Raw genomic sequence first — 20,052 nt, 5'->3', positions numbered from 1 at the left:
TATTATCTGGAGAGTAGAGTGTGAAGTAGGTGGAGGAGAGGAGAGGAATGACAGATGCTTTGGAGAAGGGAGTGCCAATCACAGAGAGGGGCTGTTACCCACTTGAACCCTACTCTGAAGACAATGAGAGATCACAAAGCAATTTTGAATAGGTTAATTGAGATGTTACTGCTTGAGATCAAAAGCGAATGGTACTGCAATGGGCACTTCAATAAGTTACCATTTTGTCCTTATAAAATATAGGCTTATAGAACAAATTCATACTCTGCTTCCAGAGCTGTAAAGGAAATGACAACTACAGTGTAGAAAGGTGATTTTGGCCTTGGAGCCTGGGAGAGATCTGAAGAGCCCACACTCGGGTCTTGCCTGAGCTCTGCCAACAACTTTGGTTCTGCTCTGTGCCTCGGTTTACCTCATCTGTCAAATAACAGGGATTAACTGACTATATGACCTCCCAGGCCTCTCCCAGCTCCTCCCTTCTCTGAATCCTGGCCAGTGGTCATAAGGCTGAAGAACTGCTAAGAAGTCACCCTTGAGGAGCTCGTTAAAGTTCTAAACTCACTCTCCAAAATGCAGGTATTGTAAATGGGGACATTTAAAAAAAAAAAAAAAAAAAAAAGGGTACCCCAGGTGAATCTCAGGCAGGGATTCCTCAGACAAAGCTTTGAGAAACTCTGAGAAAAATGAGTCTCTTCATTTAAATGGGAATGAAGCCTGGGAAGGGCCCACTCCTTTAGGCATTGGCCTGTGAATCATCAAAAGGAGACTCAAACCCCCAATTAAACCTTTAGAACGTAGAAACCAAATAAGAATAGATCATCTGAAGAAGTGAAATGGACAGAATAAAAATCCTCCCTTAGTGCTGTAGTGCTGTGCCCTGCCCCATGCCAAGTACTTGATACTCATTAGTGCCTGTCAGTCACAGTCAGCTGCACGGGCAGATGGGCTGCATGGTCAGGTTCTGAAGCTAGGGGGCATAAGCAGGGAGCAAGGACGCCTTTGACCTTTGTGGTGAGGAGCATGCATCACAAATGATGACAGGCTTTGGTTAGCTTTTCTAACTTCTCATTATTTGGCATTGATGTTTCCACTATGTAGCGAACAGGCTTGCCCTTTGCTTTCATGTTGCTTCCCCAACATCTTTTCATTTTAACCGAAACAACCAACATGTCAAGATATTACCATAATATATGATTGAAAATATGCCACTTTTTGAGAACGTGCTCAAAGGAATCAATCTCCCACATTCCCCTTGCCTTCCAGTTATGCCATGAAGTAGGTAAGATCAAAATCAAATGCTTCTAAGAATTCATCTATAGAAATCTTTGCAGGAGATAATCCATCAACCTTTGAGATAGGCAGGCCCTTAAAACCAGGGTGATTCCCTGCATACAAAACCATAACTAATGTTAAATTAGAGTAAACCTAACATTGGGTACTCTCGATCAACAAGGAAAAAAATGGAACCTAAGGAGAATTAGATTTCAAAGGCTAAGTGCAGATTCAGAATTAACAAAGGAAATAGGTGTTCTGACATTAATAAATATTTCCTGTTGTCACCATCAGAATATTTTTGGCATTGAGGAAGATGACACAATAGCCTAAATAGGAGGAGAATACAGAACGTTTAAGCATATTTGCCTTGATTTTTAAGCTCACTGGACCCTTCTGCTGCAAAGATTAATTTCCAGAGGGAACTTATTCACCAAGATCCAGTACTAATTACTTTGTCAGTGTAACTCCCATGGAGAAGAAAGCTCATATCTTAGAAGATAGGGCAGCATAAGTGGGGCAAAATGGACTTTGGAGGCAGACAGACCTGGATTTGAATGCTTGCCCCACCACTCTAGCTGTGTGTCTTTGTCAAATTGCAAAACTTCTCAAAGCCTATGCTTTCTCAACTGTAATGGGAATAACAACCAGGACTTTAAAAATGTATTCTAAGAATGAGAGAGAGGCCGGGCACAGTGGCTCATGCCCATAATCCCAGCACTTTGGGAAGCCGAGGTGGGCAGATCACTTGAGGCCAGGAGTTCAAGACCAACCTGGCCAACATGGTGAAACCCTGTCTTTATTAAAAATACAAAAATTAGCCAGGTGTGGTGGCACGCACCTGTAATCCCAGCTACTTGGGCGATTGAGACATGAGAATCACTTGAACCTGGGGGGTAGAGGTTGCAGTTAGCCGAGATCGCACCACTGCACACCTCTACCACCTCCAACTCAGAGGCCTGTTAGAAAATGAGTTTCTGAACCTGGAAAACTGTGCACTGTTCTATAGACTCAGCCAAAATATGCCCCATCTCTCAACAATCTCCACCGTAGTACAAAGGTTTCCTTATAGTTTAGTAGCAGGTATTGTTTAATGCAGGGATTTTCAACATTCTATTGCCAAAAATTCCATTAAATCATGTTTTGAAGCTCTTGCATACCAAATCGGTGATACTTATTCAACAAATTATTGTCCCATTTCTTATTAACCTAAGGTATAAATAATTTTCCCATAGAGGTTTTGAATGAACACCATTCATTCATCAGTAAATGTCTATGCAGTACTATGTGTGATGTGCTGGGGACACAATGCTGACAGAGACCTGGTTCCTGCTCACAGTTTGTTGGGAAGATGGACAAGTGAAAGGCATGACAGTGAGAAAGAACCGTGACAAGGCAAGTGCAGAGTGTTAAGGGAGTCTATGGAAGAGGCATTGCCTGTGACTTGGAGAGTTAGGAATGACTTTCTGGAGGAAGTACATCAGTCCCAGGACCTGAAGAATGAGTGAGAGACAGCCAAGAAAGACAACACAGGGAGAATGCTTTGGGCAAAGGGAACGATGTGTGCAAGTCTTTCGGATGAGTGAACAAGCTGAATTCCATAAAGGAAACATTTTTGGTGTGGCTGAAGTGTGACCTTCCCAACACATTTAGTCCTGTGCTGCCTCACGTTGGTCAGGTGGTTGATTTCAATTAGGCTTATTGCAAATATCTTCCAGGGTTTGTAAAATGCCAGCTGAGAATAGTCAAGGGCTTTGGTCGGAAAAAATCAAGCTAATTTCCAACCTCCACAGTTGAGTGTCTACACTGCCTTGGGCAGTGCGCTTATTCTCTTTAAGCCTCAATTTCCACATCTATGAACGAAAGAATAATATCTAGCTTGTCGAGTAGTTGGGACCATTAAATATATTGATGACTCTCTACTGAGGTACCTAATGGATTCCCTGACACATAGTAGCCACTCAATAAATCACAACCATTCCAGTAGCCACCAGTGAGAGCTGAATTCTGTAAACTTCCAACTGGCAAATGCTGATACGGTTAATGTCTGTGGTCAAAACCCAGGTGTATCAAATTTAGTTTTGTTTTTGAAGACAAAAATCCTCAATAATATTTATACACTGATAATTCTCACTACTTTTGATTACTATGACCCAGATGCTCTGAAAAGCATTTATATTAAATTTTTATTTAACCCTTACAATCATGCTATGAGATCATTTGTATTTCTACAAAAGAAAAAGCCTCCTGATCTTAACTACATTTTCACATTTGGGGTTGAACAGTTTCATTTCCTGCACAAGTTCCCAGGGACTTTAATCTGAAAATATGCATTACCATATCTGAGATAGAGGAAAACAGTCTAAAGGGTTTTCCAGATGTATTTGATCATTAAATCCCATTTTGATTGGATGCAAATTAAAATTTCATTGAAATGTACTTTGTGAAATGCTAAAATATTATCAGCGCTATTTTATACCTGAGAAAACTGGGCCTCAGAGAAGTTAAGCAACTTTCCTATTGTCAAACAGCTAATAAGCGGGAGGGATTGTGATTTGAAACCAGGTCTTTCTAGCTCCAAAAACATACACTTGGCTACTGAACAATTTTTTTTAACGCAGCTCCAATTCTTAGAAAACATGTAAGGTACAAAAACATAGGCCGCTATACTATAAACCCCAACAACTCTGGGTAGAACGGTCTGAACAAAAACCAAAAAAAATCTTTGCATACCAAGTCAGGAGTCTTAGTCTTAAAGGATAGCACCCACTCGTAGTGCTGGAAAAAGGCAAAAAAAAAAAAAAAAGCCACCCTGGTTCCGCAGTACCAATACTTCCCCACTGTCAAGCAACTGCGCACAGCACACAGTGATCCGCCTACCTTATTGATTCTCCCTGTAGCCTAGGTTGTTATCCCCACATCTCAGAGCTCAAGCTCCACCTACAGTGGCCCAGTTTTTCTACCTATCTCTCCCTATTTTAGTGGTGCTTAGTGACAGCTCACATCTGGTTGTACCCTCAGCAAGGCAACTGCAGCCCACTACTGAGTATATTACTAAAGCAAATGATTCATTTAGCCCAAACCTAATAATCCCTCCTCAAAACTCAGAGAATATGAAAAAGAATTGCCCCATCTAGTTCCCTCAGCATTATGGGAACAGGCAAGACTTTCATTTACTTCAGCAGCCCATATGTTTGAAGGTCAAACAACACCTGGGTATTTCTTTGAAATAAACTAATTGAGCCTGGATGATTTAGAGTTAGTCTTGCTGAAAGACTCACTGGATCTCCAACGGTAACGCAAGACCTGCTTTTGAAAACTCTGGATTCCTCCAACCCCAGCTTTATCAAATGGCAAAGAATATTTGATGCTGTTCAAAGATTAAGGCCTGGATCAAACTGAGTAAAAAGAAAGAGAAAGGATTGCTTTCAAACTACTATGAAAAAGAGCCTCGGCCCCAGGTGTTCAGAGTGGTAAAGAAATCAGAGCCAGCCAAAGGGAAATCAGGCAGAGGGCCTAGAAAGGAATAGTTTTCAAATGCTAAGTGTGCATAGAAAGCAACTGGGAGGCATTTTAATAATGCAGGCTTCCCACCTGGCTTTTCCCTTATATTGCTCCCCACTTCCCTTTTTTTTTTTTTTTTTTTTTGAGACAGGGTCTTGTTTGGTCACCCAGGCTGGAGTGTAGTAACACAATCATAGCTCACTGCAGTCTCAACCTCTTGGGCTCAAACAATCCTCCCACCTCAGCCTTCCAAATAGCTGGGACTGCAGGTGTGTGCCACCATGCCTAGCTAATTTTTGTAATTTTTTTTGTAGAGACAGGGTTTCTCCTTTCCCAGGCCTAAACTCCTGAGCTCAAGTAATCCACTTGCCTTGGCTTCTCAAAGTGCTCGGATTACAGGCATGATATGGTTTGGCTGTGTCCCCACCCAAATCTCATCTTGAATTGTAGCTCCCATAATTCCCATGTGTTGTGGGAGGGACTCCATGGGAGATACTTGATTCATGGGGGCAGTTTCCCCCATAGTGTTCACGTGGTAGTAAGTCTCACAAGATCTGAAGGCTTTATAAGGGGAAACCCCTTTTGCCTCACTTCTCTCTTGCCTGCCACCATGTAAGATGTGCCTTTCACCTTCTGCCGTGATTGAGGCCTCCCCAGCCATGTGTAATTGTGAGTCCATTAAACCTATTTTTCTTTATAAATTACCCAATCTCAGGTATGTCTTTATCAGTAGCATGAAAATGGACTAATAAAAGGTGTGAGCCACTGCTCCCAGCTGTGTTCCCCTTTTAGCTGGTTTTCATGGAAACCTTGCTCATAGGAACACACCGAATTAACACATATTGAGACCAGTTTGATTCAGATTGGGAGAAATGCATCAATTTCACCTATTTGGTTTGCATAACATGCTGCCATGAACACCAGTTAGTTTGGTTTATGTCAGGCGGCTTCTACCTGAAAGCCAAAGGTGGCCCCAAGGTGGAAAATCCCCACTTTGCCTATTGGTCCTCCAGTTTCACAAACACATAGGACCTTGTACTTGTCTTTATCATTTTCAGTGGCACTGTGGTGAAGTATTTCCCCACTGCACTATTAATATCTTATTCTCCACTTGACTGTGAACTCCATGTGGATCCATGCCTATCTTGGTCATAACTGCATCCCTAGAATCCAGCACAATACATCATGGTATTCCCTAATTATTTGCTGAATTAATAAATGAATGGCATTAGAAACCAGTGACAGGGCTAACAAGAACTTTCTGGGACAAATACATTGGGTGATACACAATTTTTTTAAAAAATGGAGAAAATGCACAACCATTTATTTTCATCTCATAATTTTAAAATGTACATATTTACCAAGAATTATACTGTTTGGTTCCAACCACACTCAACCATTACAATTGAGGGAGAGTATGGAAACTGAAATAATAATAATAGAGTATAACAATAATAATGATCAGAGCTAAGATTTATGAAGGACTTGTGTGCCCAGTCCTGTGCTAGGTTTTGTTTATGTATTACCTCATATAATTGCCTCAACCAGTCTATGAGGTAGGTATCTCCATTTTATAAAATGAGGGGACTGGGAGCTGCCCATGAGGATTCCAATATGCCTGTGCTCTCAAACAGTATGCAGAGACTATAAGGGAAAGTTCATTCATTCATTCATTCAACAAATATCTGAGTATGTACTATTACTATCCTAGAACTAAATAGTGCAGATAATAAGCAAAAATACATACCATCTCAATTCTTTTAGTGTTTATAGTATAGTAGGGGAGATAGATGTTAATCAATAACCACACAAAAATGACAAATACACAGCTGTTTTAAGTATTATAAAGGAGCAATATATATCATTAGGAGAAATTGGTCCGAGGCAGCTGTATTGAGCTGAGACTTGAGGGAGGAGTAGACATTAACTAGGGAAGGAGAAGAGGGAGAAGTGCTCAAGGAAAAAGGAAGAGTTGTGCAAAGGCCCTGTGGTAAGAGGAAACATATGCTTGATGAGGGAATAAAAGCAAGCTATGAGAGGCTGGAATGGTGAAAGCAAGAGGCTGTATATAGCCAGAAAGGTAGGTGGGCCCTAGAGCAGTGGTTTTCAGACTTGAGTATATACATCAGAATCACTTGGAGGGCTTGTGAAAACACAATCTGTTGGACCCCTTCCCCAGAGTTTCTGACTCAGCAGATCTAAAGTGAGACATAAGATGTTGAATTTCAAAGCACACTACTGGGTGATGCTGATGTATTCTAAGACTACACTTTGAGAACCACTCCCCTAGACTAGGTAGCACCTGGTGAGTTATGGGGCAGATTTCTGACTGTGTCCTAAGAAGAATGAAAAATAATGAAAGGATTCTAAGCTTGGGAGTGACACGATGCAATTTACATTTTGAAAATGCAGGGTAGAGACAAGATGGTAGAGAGGCCAGGGTGGATGCAGGTAGATCAGTCCAAGGGTAAGTTGCAGTGTTCAGAAAAGACATCATTGTGGCGTGGCCTAAGGTAATGACCAAAGAGGTAGACAGAGGTAGATGGGATTCAAGAGAGATTTAGTCAGTGAAGTCAGTCAGTAGAACTTGGTGATGAATAAGGGGGTTAAGGGAGAGATTAGCTGTTTGGCTTCTGCATGCACAAGTAAACAGAACAGTGGTGTTGTTCAGCGAGAGAGACCCTGGAAGAGGACCAGGCCTGGGAGAGAAGATCATGAGCTCAGTCTTGGACATGCTGAATGTGAGGTACCTTCAAGGCATTCAAAAGATGGTAAGTAGACAGTTGATATATGGGTCTGGAGTTAAGGGCAAGATCAAGACTGGAGATAAAACCATGAGTCATCTGAGTATATATGCAACTTGAAAACCACAGGGGTGGATGAGATCACTGGGTAGAGAAATCAGAATAAGAAGAGAGGGCCTAGGACCTCCAACAACTAATGGCTGGGCAAAAGAAGAAGAACCTACAAAGAAGGACAAGGAACACTAGGAAAAAAAACAGAGAGAATTGTGCCCAGAAATCAGAGAAAGGGAAGATACAGTAGGCAATAGTACCAGTGATGCTCGGATGCCAACTAAGATGAAGACTAAAGAATGTCTGTTGGATTTAGGAATGTGGAGGTAACCATGGTGAGAAGTAATTTGGTGAAGGGGGAGAGGAGAAGTTGGGAGTAGGCCACCATTAACATTGGGGAAAGAAAGTGTTTAATCTCCAACCCTCACTTAGTATTATTTTCAATATCCTTCCTTCCCAGTTATAGCCCAAACACGTTATTTTCCCTCCTTATTCACTGCCAAATGAATCAGAAGTTCACTGTCCTTTTTTTTTTTTTTTTTTACCTCCCACTTACTCTTCCTGCAACTCTAATTTGAATTATGGCCTATGAATATTTTTCCTAAATATTATAATTTATCTATTTTTATTTGTTTCAACACACAGAATAGTTGCAAAAATTTACCTTCTCTTAACAAGAAAGATATCATCTCTGATTTGTCGCTAAAGGAGATCTCAAGAATATGAGGCTGCAGGTCCTGATCTTATTTCTCTAACTGGTCACTTAACTTTGGAGAATGGGCAATCATGGGACTATTTACTGACTAGACCAGTGTAATGTATAGGCAATGTAAAGTTAAAGATCTCACAAGTCCTTTACTTATGTGAGAAGTCTGCCTACATAGGAAATCAATTTACTTTTCTAGTGCAAATCACTTTCTGCTCAACAGCAAATTTAGAATCTGGAATTCAGAGCCTGTTAAATCAGGACACAAACCTTGGACTTGTAACTTTCCACTGGTGCAACGTTGGATAAGATATTCAACATCTCTGAGCCTTATTTTTAAATTTATGGTTTAAAAAGCATAACAATACATACCTTAAAATATAATTGTAAAGTATTAACTGCTTAGCATACTTTGTGTTAAATAATTCCATTGTAACAGAGTCACTATAGTGGTACTCAAGCAACCACAAAGGAGAAAAATAAGAAACAATCATACAAGAAAGTGTGTTCTCTAAATAACATCCAAAAATCCTGAATAATTTGTTTGGGCTTTTCTATACTAGCCCTTTTAAAAAACTTTTAAATCTGTTATACTTTCAAATTAATTCATCATGAATTATGCCCTCTTCAACCATTATTGTACTCATCCAAAAAGGGATTTGTTGAAGTTGCTTTTCAAAATGCAATACTCCTTTCAGGTAAATGTTTATTTTTTTTTTAAAAAAAATTTAATTAAGTAAAATTAAATACTCCAAAGTTTTTACTATTTAACTTCTGTTTAAATAAAAATAAGAAATTAGGTGCTCATAAAACAAGAGAGAAATACATGAATGGAACTAGTCGGTTTCATTTAGGGTTGTGCAGATAAAACAAACATGAAAAAAACAACAAGGAAATCATGGCCTAACCCAATTCCCTAGGCAAAAGAAGCAGAATAGACAATGGAAATGTATACCATTCATTCATTTTTTCATTCATTAAATCTGTTCTGAATACTTAGTAAAAGGCCCAGGGCTAGCATCAAAACCAAAATAAATAGATTTTGTTGTTGATTTTGAACTTCCATCTTGCCAGATACAGCCTTGACTCATTGTCGAAAGCAGATGTAGAGCCATCAAATTGGATGCCAAGGAGAAGAGAAGAGGTGTGCTTTGTATGGATTCCATGGAGCTCCAGTGGTGGAATCAGTTAGCAGACAGTACTTACATGTATGGATTCTCTGCAATTTGGTAGAAGAAAAAAAAATAATTACTGCATAAAAATTTCCACATTGAGTTTACCTGCCTATGTCCAAGCCAACAGCAAGAGAAATGCCATTCAGAAAAAGTTCTCCATCCAGTAGCATCATTGATCAACTCACCAAAATAGTAATACTAATGATGACCATGATGATGATTGTGATGATGATGATATGAGTCTTTACCTAGTATTTAAAAGCAATGCACATGTATTTACCTATGTTATCTCTTTCTCCCTGGCAAAAACCTCAGCGTAGGGAGACTATTATAATCTCCATTTTTGAGACAAGGAAACTGAAGATAGGATAGATTAAGGTCACACCAGTATAAATGGCAGGATAAGACCTAAAAGTATTTATTCTATGGTGCTGATCCCATTTTAAAATTAACTTGCTTTGGCTCCAAAATAAGTAACCCAATTTGTGGATTTTTAAAATTCTATATCCTTATTTGCCCTAACAAATGACTCTTTGAAGGTCATAATAATTGCTACAAATCAAGGTTAAAACTACATTTCTCCCCCCCCAGCACCCCCTTTTTTGGTGTGCTCGGCAAAGCAGCTCAGTTTTCGTCCTAGAAAACTAGTCTTCCCCGACACCTCTCCTGGCAGGGGAACCCCGTCTAATAGACCCTTGAGCGCTTTCTGTAAATTACTCACTCTGGATCCTGAAGCTCAGCAAAACTTTCTCAGTCTAACCCAAGAGCAGTAACTATTTCTCGCACCAAAAGAATGCTCTCCCTCACTGCCATAAAGGCCTCTGAGAACAGCCAAAAGGGAATGGCAGATGGCAGAACTGCTATTCACTCTGAGGTCATCTATAGCACTGGTAGCCTGCAGACCTGAGCAGAAAGGGTATTCCTTCATTGGGGTAAGATTTTCTAGCCACAAACTTTTTGTTTTATTGCAATGATTTTTTTTTTTTTTTTTTCGAGGACAGTATCATCTTCTTTAAGGAAATTTTTGCCTTTCATGGGTCATTTGGAATTTTTGCTGAGACACAGCCTTGGCTAGCTCAGCATCAGATCCCTGTACTATGTGGGGGGTTATTTTTTAAATATAAGATCTGATCATTTTATGCTAAGGGGCTATATTCTTTGTGAAATTCTAAAGGCCAGTAAAACCACAAAGATCCTACTTTTCATTCAGCATAGGTTGCTGTGTCTTTAAACCAAAGGTATTCCTAGTTCAAAATGGAATAAACTTTTGAGAGCACTTATTATATTCCAGCCTCTGTGCTTAAAGGTCATATATATATACTATTGCTTTTATAATCACTACATGAACTCTTGAATGTGAGAATTATTATGAATTCCATTTTACTGATGAGAACATGGTTAGATAACTTGCTCCAAATATTGACAATTTTTGAAGCGAGTGATGGGTACACAGGGGATCACTGAGTTGTTTTCTCTAATCTTGTCTATGTTTAAAATTGTTCATAATACAATGTTGTTATTGTTGTTGCTTTTATAGTAACTTCCCAGAAGACCCCTAGCTCATGAGTAGAGTCTGGGGTTTTAAACCCAAATCTATTAGCCTGCAAAGCCCAAGCTCTTAAACATGACCATGCTGTTGAATATTGCCCAGTTGACAGTTTTAGCCAATGTCTACCTGATGCCAAAACAACTTCCTAGAAAACCAAAACCCAAACCAATGTCAGCATATTTGGTGTACTCAGCAGCAGGCAACCATCCTGAAATGATTCTTAGATCAAAATTATTGAGTGTATCACATTACAAAAAGCATTTTCTCAGCGAAAATGTCTAATTTTCAGAGCAATCAAAACTGCATCCTCACCACCAATAAGCTTTATTTATTTAGCATACCATTTGGGGTCTAAACAACCTCTCCTTAATGGGTATGTCAGGCCTAAGAACAGTAATGATGGCATCTGGCTGCAATCTCAACATGAAATGAGCACTACATTTGCTGTTTCCTGGTTATTTAGCCCTCAACATGGAAACCCATCTTAAACAATGACTGGGGGATCTTTGAGCCTGGGTCTACATGATCTTTTTGTTAAACACCTAACCAGCACTATGCAGCTCGTGTTTCTGTAACCGATCACTATTGATTTTATGACTTCATTCTCTGGTTTATTAAAGTGACATATAAAATATACTTGTTTCATAAGTGAAAGCAACACGTTTATTTTCTCCTGGTAGAATCTTACAAGACCCTGTGATACATCCTGCCATCCTCAAATATTGGGAAACCAGGCTTAGGATTTACCCTGACACCAAATCTCTCGCCATAATTATGAACAATTTCTAGCTCCAGCTGCTGGAGACTTTATTCCCATGCCTTGCCATTTGATTTTCTCTTTGAGGAAACGTGAGATTTCTCCCTCTTGCCAAAGTTTGGTTTAAGTGGACCTAAGACTTGCCTGAGGGATAGTTTCTGGAGAAGCATGGAGTTCTGGAAAGCCTCAGCCATCTGTCAGGGGAAAAGCATTGCTTAGTTTGTAAAAAGAAAAAAGAGAAACTTCTCTGTAGAGCTTAACTACATAAGCTGAACAGGGGGAAAGGCTGTTGGGGTGTGTTCTTATCACAAAAATGGCTTATTCAGATAATCCTTCTCAGTGGAGACCCTTCTGCAGCTATGGTATTTAAACAGAAGGAAAGCATTTTGATGCATTGAAGACGCTGATAAAGAAGCCATACAACAACCATTTCCTTGGCCATGTCCATTATTCCATAAACATCCATATCAGATATAAATAATTTAAATATGGAAAAAGTATAAAGGCATATCTACCTCTTGCTAAAATAAATCACTAAAAATTGATGTATTTGAGCAAACCAGTTACCTTGGCACTATGGAGAAAGATGTAAAGCTAAACAAAGGTTGACCCCACTCCATGCCCATCCCAGCCCCCACTACAGTGAAATTAAGCAAATATGTCCTTGTAATTCTCAGATTTGATTTCTTAATCCAGGAGTTTTTATTGCTTATCAAGCCCTACATCTCCTTTCTATTATGAATATTTGACAACACAACCAACAGTTTCAAAAATATTAACATGATGACTTCACTACGAGATAGAGGAGAAATAGAGAAAATTAACTTATAATAAAATAACATATTTTAAAATATAAGTGCTCAGGCATGATTACACTAGAAGACATACTGATCTGTGCATCCATTTATATAAAATCATTGTGGATTTTTAAAAAGTTAGAATACTCACAGAATATTGTTCATTCTTTCACTTTCCATTTGACAGTTTGAAATAAGAACTAAGGACAATCATATATACTTGCATAGAATTACCGTGAGTCTGACAGCTACAAACTCAAACCAACTGTTACAGTGAAATTTCCATGAGTGGTGCCATCATTGTTGATTGGTGATATGATATTCTGAAATGGTGAACAATGCTTGGTAAAACTCTGAAGGTAGTCAACTATAACCTATCCTCTGTAGTTGCAGTCCTGGAAAATGTAATAATACTAAAGCATTATCTATCTATATCTATCTCTATCAATCATGTAGCCTCGGTTATACATAAAATAAATATATGCAGGTTTTTAACCACATAAATGTCCAGCAGGACATCTGAAAGTTATCCAGGACTCAGGAAAATTTACCATTTCTATGTCTACTTCACATATTGTAGGATGTCTGCAACTTCCAGACTCGACTCATTAAATGACAGTAGTGTCTCCCCAGTTGTGACAACCTAAATCATTCCCAAAGATTTCTGAAAAGCCTTCTGATAGTCATATTCCCTTTGAGAACCAATGTCTGATGGAAATATCAAGTCAACACTCTCCAATGCTTTCCCACAGAATTTGTGCTGTGGTCCCCACAAGGGATGCCCTAGTCTCACTTTCTTCCCAGATACACCCTTTATCCTTTATGGAGCTCATATAGTCTCTCACCTTCAACATGGCCTGCCTTTCGCCTGCTAGCTGGACCAGAACTCTCCTACTTCTGAATTCCCATTACGTTGATTATTTCTAGGGTTCATATCAACAACTAATTATCTGCTAACCCATACTGATATTTAAAAGCCGTATGAACATGCCTTATTCTCCCAAATCAACAGAAAAGTCCTTGAAAGAAGTCTTTTTAGTATTTTCTATCTACACAGTTCTATGGAGGCACTTGTGGACCAAGGTTGAGTTAATAAAGCTTAAAGTTTGAGGAAATGGGTTTCATACTTCTAGGATATATGAAAATGTAAATGTGGAGCAATCCAGACTGTAACTCAAGCTTCCAAGTCATTTCTCCACCTAGATGTAATTCTCACTGTACAAATTTACACCCATTCTCATTCAGAGTGCCTATTGGTGTTGCTCACACCAATATATATGCATGTATATGTATGCATATGTGTGTACATACATATATAATGTGTACACATAGATGTAGAATGTGGAATGATAGGCAATGGAGACTCAGAAGGGTGAGGGAGTGGATGATGAAAAATTATTTAATGAATACAATGTAAGTTATTTGAGTGATGGATACCCTTTATAAAAGTGTTGATTTCACCACTACGCAATCTGTGCAAGTAACAGAATTGTACTTGTACCCCATAAATTTATTGAAATTAAAAAATAAAAAATAAAAGACAAATGTAGGTATGGTCTGTTAAAAATGTATGGAATGAATGCATCATTCATATAAAAATATATGAACTGAACACTCAACATTAATGATGAGTGATAATTCATTCATTGGATAAATAGTTGTAAATTTCCTACTGTGTGGATTTAGCTCTGCAATGCCACTGCCACTGTTCATAAGAAGTTAAGCATCTTAATAATAACAACAGCTACATTAATAGAGTATTTAATCTGTCAGGTGCTTTCTGTGAATTTCACAGACATTACTTATTTAATCCTCAGAAACCCCAAGGAGGCAGGCACTACTATTCCCATTTTGCAGATAAGAAAGCTAATTCTTAGAGAAGTGAACTATCTTTCCCCTTATAAGCAGAAGAGGCAGAATTCCTGCCTAGATTTGTCTGCCTCCAAAGCCTATGCTCTTAACCGCACCACCCTTCCATTCTTAGTTGAGTGATAGGAGGTGGGGGTACAATAAAAGACAATGATCAAAGAACTTGGGGTCCCAGAGACATATAGGATGAAGTGTCAAGGGGATATTGGTAAGGGCATAAGGGATGAATTCAGAGCCAGGAGTGACAATAGAAGGTGGCAATGGACGTGCAGGGGTTAAGGTCACTCTTAGAAGGAGAGTGGGGTCTCTCCTATAACAGAAGGCATTCCAGGGATGGAGGCTAAGGAGGAGGCAGCACTGTACCCTCCAAGCACACAGGTGGGAGTAGACACCCATGGAGAAGAAACATACAGACTCAGGAGTATATGACTCAGGAGCTTGTAGGAGATTTAGCTGGAAGCAAACCACACCAGGGAAGCTCACACAGCCGCCTGCACTGATGCCTCAGGAGTGTCCTGCAAACAACTCTCATGTTCCTCACGCAAGCCGGTCTCCTTTGTTCTCTAGCTCAGCCAAACAAACCATGTGAGTCATGCCCTGGCCCCCTCATATCTGTTCTTAGCCAGTTGTCTGCAGACACTCAGGAAGGAGGACAGATGAAAGATGAAATTACTTCTCTGGGTTTCAGGGCAGGCTGGGCCAACTGTGATAACTGATAGGGAAACCTCTGGAATTCAGGTTCAGTTTGGAGAGTCACCAAGAAGTGGATTACAGCTAATGGGAGGTTATATGACTTAACTCCAGCACCATGCACAGGAACAGCTAGAACAGAGGCGATGGCTAATACAGGACTACTCTCTTGGTGGACTGGAAACACTTACCTATGGTCCTCGTCTCTTCCTTGAGTCTAGGGAGCCATGGCTGCCATTTCTTCTCCCTGCCTCCTCCTCAGGAAGAAATGGTCTTCAGCCTCCCCTGTCAGGCCCGTTTGAGAAAAAGGAGTAGGAGACCCTGCATAGGTATCATGACTGTGTAGGTTTGTGAGCCTTTGTCAGGCTCTGCGCAACAAGTTGAATTCCTTGCTCACCAAGAAGTAACACTTATCCTCTAGTAAAAAGAAAAAAAATTTTTTGAGACAGAGTCTCGCCTGTCACTCAGGCTGGAGTACAGTGGCGCGATCTCAGCTCACTGCAACCTCCACCTCCTGGGTTCAAGAGATTCTCTCCTGCCTCAGCCTTCTGAGTAGCTGCAACTACAGGCACCTGCCACCACATCCAACTAAATTTTGTATTTTTAGCAGAGACAGGTTTCACCATGTTGGCCAGGCTGGTCTCAAACTCCTGACCTCAAGTAATCCGCCTGCCTCAGCCTCCTGAAGTGCTGGGATTACAGGTATGAACCATCACACGCAGCCCTCTAGGAAAATTCTTTAAGTCAAATTTAACATAATATGAAATCATAAATGCCCAGGGGAAATACACCAAACCTATATGCCAGGCCCAGTGCTAAACACTTTACCTGGAACTATCTAGTGTAATCACGATTAGAACAACCCTACAAGGCAGGTGCCATGATCATTTTTATTTACAGATGAGAGAACTGAGGCAGAGCAACGATAAGCACATCAGGTTCTGCTACAACGCATGTTTGCTCCAACACGGTTGATGCGTGTTGTGAGCCACACCATCCTCATCTGGTGCTACAACTTTCCCTAGGATTCCAGATAACCAGCTCCTGCCACTTCACAGTAGCTTGCAAGTTGCAACCCTTTCCACCCCACTTCCATAGGCAAACCCTAGGTCTTTTTCCAGGTGGAGTGCCATATTTATATATTGTTGTATTTGTTATTGTTTTTTAGCTATTTATCAAGTGTAAAGTTGTCTACTGTTTCTTTAGTGTTAAATTAAATTTGGCCTAAAGCTATCTCCATATCTTGAGTCTGTATGTATCAAAATGCAACCTAACTTACAAGTATATTCTTGTAACTAATGGCTGAGTCTCAGCCAATCATAGCAGCTGAGCTTCAGTCAATCACAGGCTGCCAAATGATTAGAACATGTCAAATAAGGCAAACTACTGAACTGTAACCAATCAAGCTATTGTTATACCTCACTTCCTTACTCTGTCTGTAAATACTGACTGCCCACATTGCTGCATGAAGCTCTCTCAAGCTCTCCTGTGCAACAAGTCAAATCCCTTGTTCACCAAGAAGTAACACTCATTCTCTAGTAAAATTATTTAAGTCAAATTTTGGGGGCTTCCCAATTCATGAATCATTCTTTGCTGAAATAAACTCTACTAAATTTAATTATCTAAAGTTTTTCTTTTAACATTAGGTTTCTATCTTTTTTTTTAACATGTCACTGAAAAAGTTGTTTTGTGCTGTGCCCTGAGCCCCATTTTCCTCATAAGCCTTGTGCTTTGTACTGCCCAATTTAGCATAATGCAGTGAGTTTATGGAACATATATGTTATGTTAAACAATAGTTGTTTGCTGAGGTTACATGGCCAGGTAGTGGCCCAGCAGGGATTCAAACAAAACTTGCTAGAAAACCCAGTGTAGCTTCTTAATCCCTGTATCTTCCTGCATTGGTACACATATTCTCTTTTAATCTTCACAGCAACCTTAAGAGGTCTTATTATCCCTATTATACAGTTGAAGAAGTTGAGATTCAGAAATTATCACTAAAAGCTTCAATGGAATTAACCAAATATGGTAACTGAAATTTACACTCAAGTCTGTTTACTTCTGAAGCACTTACCCAAACTAGGACTTCAGCAGTCTGTATAAATAGTAAGGTTTTGTACTAAAGGGATAATGCCACAGGTCTACACAAATCTTAATTGACAGTTACCAATTCAGCTCTTTTTGACTGGGTAAAGAATCAGTCCTTAACGTTAAGAGCCATTATCTGAACTATTTTTCCATTCCCTTGCTTCTCTGTTGTTGCTTTTGTTCATTCATCCAGTCCTTCATCAAGTATTGAGTCCACAGATATGATATACCTGATGTTTAGTTCTTACCTTAAGTATCACTTTAGAGCTGCCTTCTATAATTCATGCCCCATCAGTTCAATTAGGAGGTTCTTTTATTAACAGCACCCTTTGTCTCCCTTTCCCAGTACTTACCACTAGCAATGATGGTATGATTATTTGTAAAGAGTTCTTGATCATCTTCCCCCGTAATGGTACATTCAATGAGAACAGAACATGTCAGCATCCAGTGCCATAACCTGACAAATAGTAGCTGCTCAATAAATCCTTGACTGTTTCACTAATGACCTTAGATCTGGCACTGATATAAAAAGAAGCCCACAGAACATCTTCATCCTAGACAAGTGCCTCTTCAACAATAAAGTTTTAAAGGTTATTGAAAGTCTTGAGCTAGAAGGATATATTCCTGCAGTGAGTTCACAGAAGGACTGTAAAGAAAAAGTAGCTGACAGACGGAAAACTGATCCACAACAACTTCTATAAACGGACCATGAAATAATCAGGTTCCTTGGTCTTTTATTTGTTTCTGGATGGAGTCCCAGGCAGGGAAGATAACCTTCGCCTCAGAACAATGTGGCGCATCATCTGTAAATGTAATGAGATGATGAATTATTCCAGTGTCATTATGCTCATGATTTATGGGGAGACATTATCTGCTAAAAGCCAGGGCTGAAAGAATATTGATTTCACTTTTACTGAGACAGCCATTTAAAACTTTTTAAAGACAGCAAATGATTGTTTAAAAGACCAGCTTCAAAAAGGCCAGTTTCAAACCATTCGGTGGGGAGCGGTGGGGAAGCAGAAATGGTGATACAGCTCCTTTAAGACCCCAGTGGGCAAAGTTAGGTCATCCTGCTCTATATTCTCCAGCAACACCTTGTACTTCTCCTTTGCAGCATTTGGTTGCATGCACAGGATTTTATACCAGATTATTCTTTAGGAAACTTACAGGTTCAAAGCTGAGTTTTATTTTGCTCAGGGAAATCATTTTCTGTCCTTTATCCCAATTTATTTTGAAATCCAGAGGTGCGGTGGCTCACGCCTGTAATCCCAGCACTTTGGGAGACTAAGGCAGGTGGGTCACCTGAGGTCAGGAGTTTGAGACCAGTCTTGCCAACAGGTTGAAACCCCATCTCTACCAAAACTACAAAAATTAGCCAAGCGTGATGGTGGGCACCTGTAATCCCAGCTACTCGGGAGGCTGAGGTAGGAGAATCGCTTGAACCTGGGACGCAGAGGTTGCAGTGAGCCAAGATTGCACTGCTGCATTCCAGCCTGGGTGACAGAGTAAAACTCCATCTCAAAAAAAAAAAAAAAAAAAAAAAAGAAAGAAAGAAAAGAAAGAAATCCAGCAGGTTGGTGCTATTTGGTAGTAGTAGTGGTGGTGATAGAGAATTCTTCTTTCTCCCTTAGGTGAAATAACACTATTTGCTAAATCACATACTCTTATGCTGATAACTAATTAGGCTTCCCCTAGAATATAGAAAGACCATACATAGTGAATTTTTTAAAAAAGAGAAATGACAATATAGAACAGGATGGTAGATTTGGATCCATGCTAGTGAATTAGGTGGAAATTAATATGTCAGGCACTTAATAACCATATTTATTTAATCCTCCCAAAAGTTTTCAGAATAGCAATGATTGCCTTCTTTTATAGACAAGGAAAATGAGGTTCAGACGCAACCGCTTCTATGGTATTAATGGTTATTATAGGCAATCGCTGAATCATAAGAACCATCATCTTATTTCTTTTTTTTTTTTTTTCTTTTTTCTTTTGAGATGCAATCCACCTGCCGAGCGTAGAAAGCGGATGATCCCCGGCTTCCACTGCAACCCCTCTGCCCTGGCCCAACTCTGCCTCTAGCCTCCTGAGCTGCTGCTTGGATTTGCGCGATCCACCTCACCAAGCTGGATTTTTTTGTATTTTTTAGCTTTTGTAGAAGCAAGGTCAGTGTTAGCCAGGTTGGTCTTGAACTCCTGACCTCATGATCCGTCCACTCCACCTTTGTAGCCTCCCTCCCTGCTGGGATGAGCAGGTGTGGAGCTTACTGGCACTTTTAGCCCAGGGATTCTTTATTTTGTAATGGAAAGAGTGACCCAAATCTATGAATGATGAACAGATCTGTACTTTTCTCCACTTAGGACACCTGACTAGCTACAGAGAACTGCTTGCCTTCCCCGAGAAACTCCCCTTCCCTGCCTCTGTCTATAAGATAAGATCAGGTGTTCTCAGCCATGGAGAAAATTTTAGTCTTCAGACCATGTTGTTTTAAGTTTGGGATTAGAAGCCAACTTTCTTTTCCTCTGCTTGGTCAATTATGCATAGCTTTTATTCCTTGTTTTCCTTTAAGGCTAGTCAGCTGAATAATTATAATCTCTTCTTCATCTTGTGTACCAAATATTAATTCTTCTTATTCCTAGGTCATGATTTTCTGTCATAAAATGAACATCCTGAAGTTGAAGGGGATCCTATAAAGACTCTATCTTAGGTACCACAATTTGGTTATGCATGGGCTGAATATAACCCCAGATGTGTTTTTTGTTATTGTAGTTCATTTAGTTTTATTTTGGCTAGCATATTCTCTTATATATATAAACTTACATGTAATTCACATATGATACAATTCACCCT

The 20,052-nt window shown here is 39.7% G+C and overlaps 2 long non-coding RNA genes across 3 annotated transcripts in view; both read right to left on the bottom strand.

The window, feature by feature from the left end:
• Positions 1 to 9,229: 9,229 nt before the first annotated feature.
• Positions 9,230 to 17,823, bottom strand: LOC116273644. The gene is made up of 2 exons (XR_004181946.1): positions 17,553 to 17,823; positions 9,230 to 9,496 (listed from the first exon to the last, which is right to left on the bottom strand). It is a non-coding gene; the product is annotated as an uncharacterized LOC116273644 (long non-coding RNA).
• A 97-nt stretch (positions 17,824 to 17,920) lies between these two features.
• The window catches only part of LOC116273645, a 60,414-nt gene continuing 58,282 nt past the window's right edge, over positions 17,921 to 20,052 (bottom strand). For both annotated transcript variants that reach the window (XR_004181947.1, XR_004181948.1), the window contains exon 3: positions 17,921 to 18,002. This is a non-coding gene — a long non-coding RNA (uncharacterized LOC116273645). The remainder of the gene's footprint in view (positions 18,003 to 20,052) is intronic.

The sequence above is a fragment of the Papio anubis genome, chromosome 2 (assembly GCF_008728515.1).
Source record: "Papio anubis isolate 15944 chromosome 2, Panubis1.0, whole genome shotgun sequence".
NCBI lineage: Eukaryota > Metazoa > Chordata > Mammalia > Primates > Cercopithecidae > Papio > Papio anubis.
This window is presented reverse-complemented; position numbering and strand designations above follow the sequence as displayed.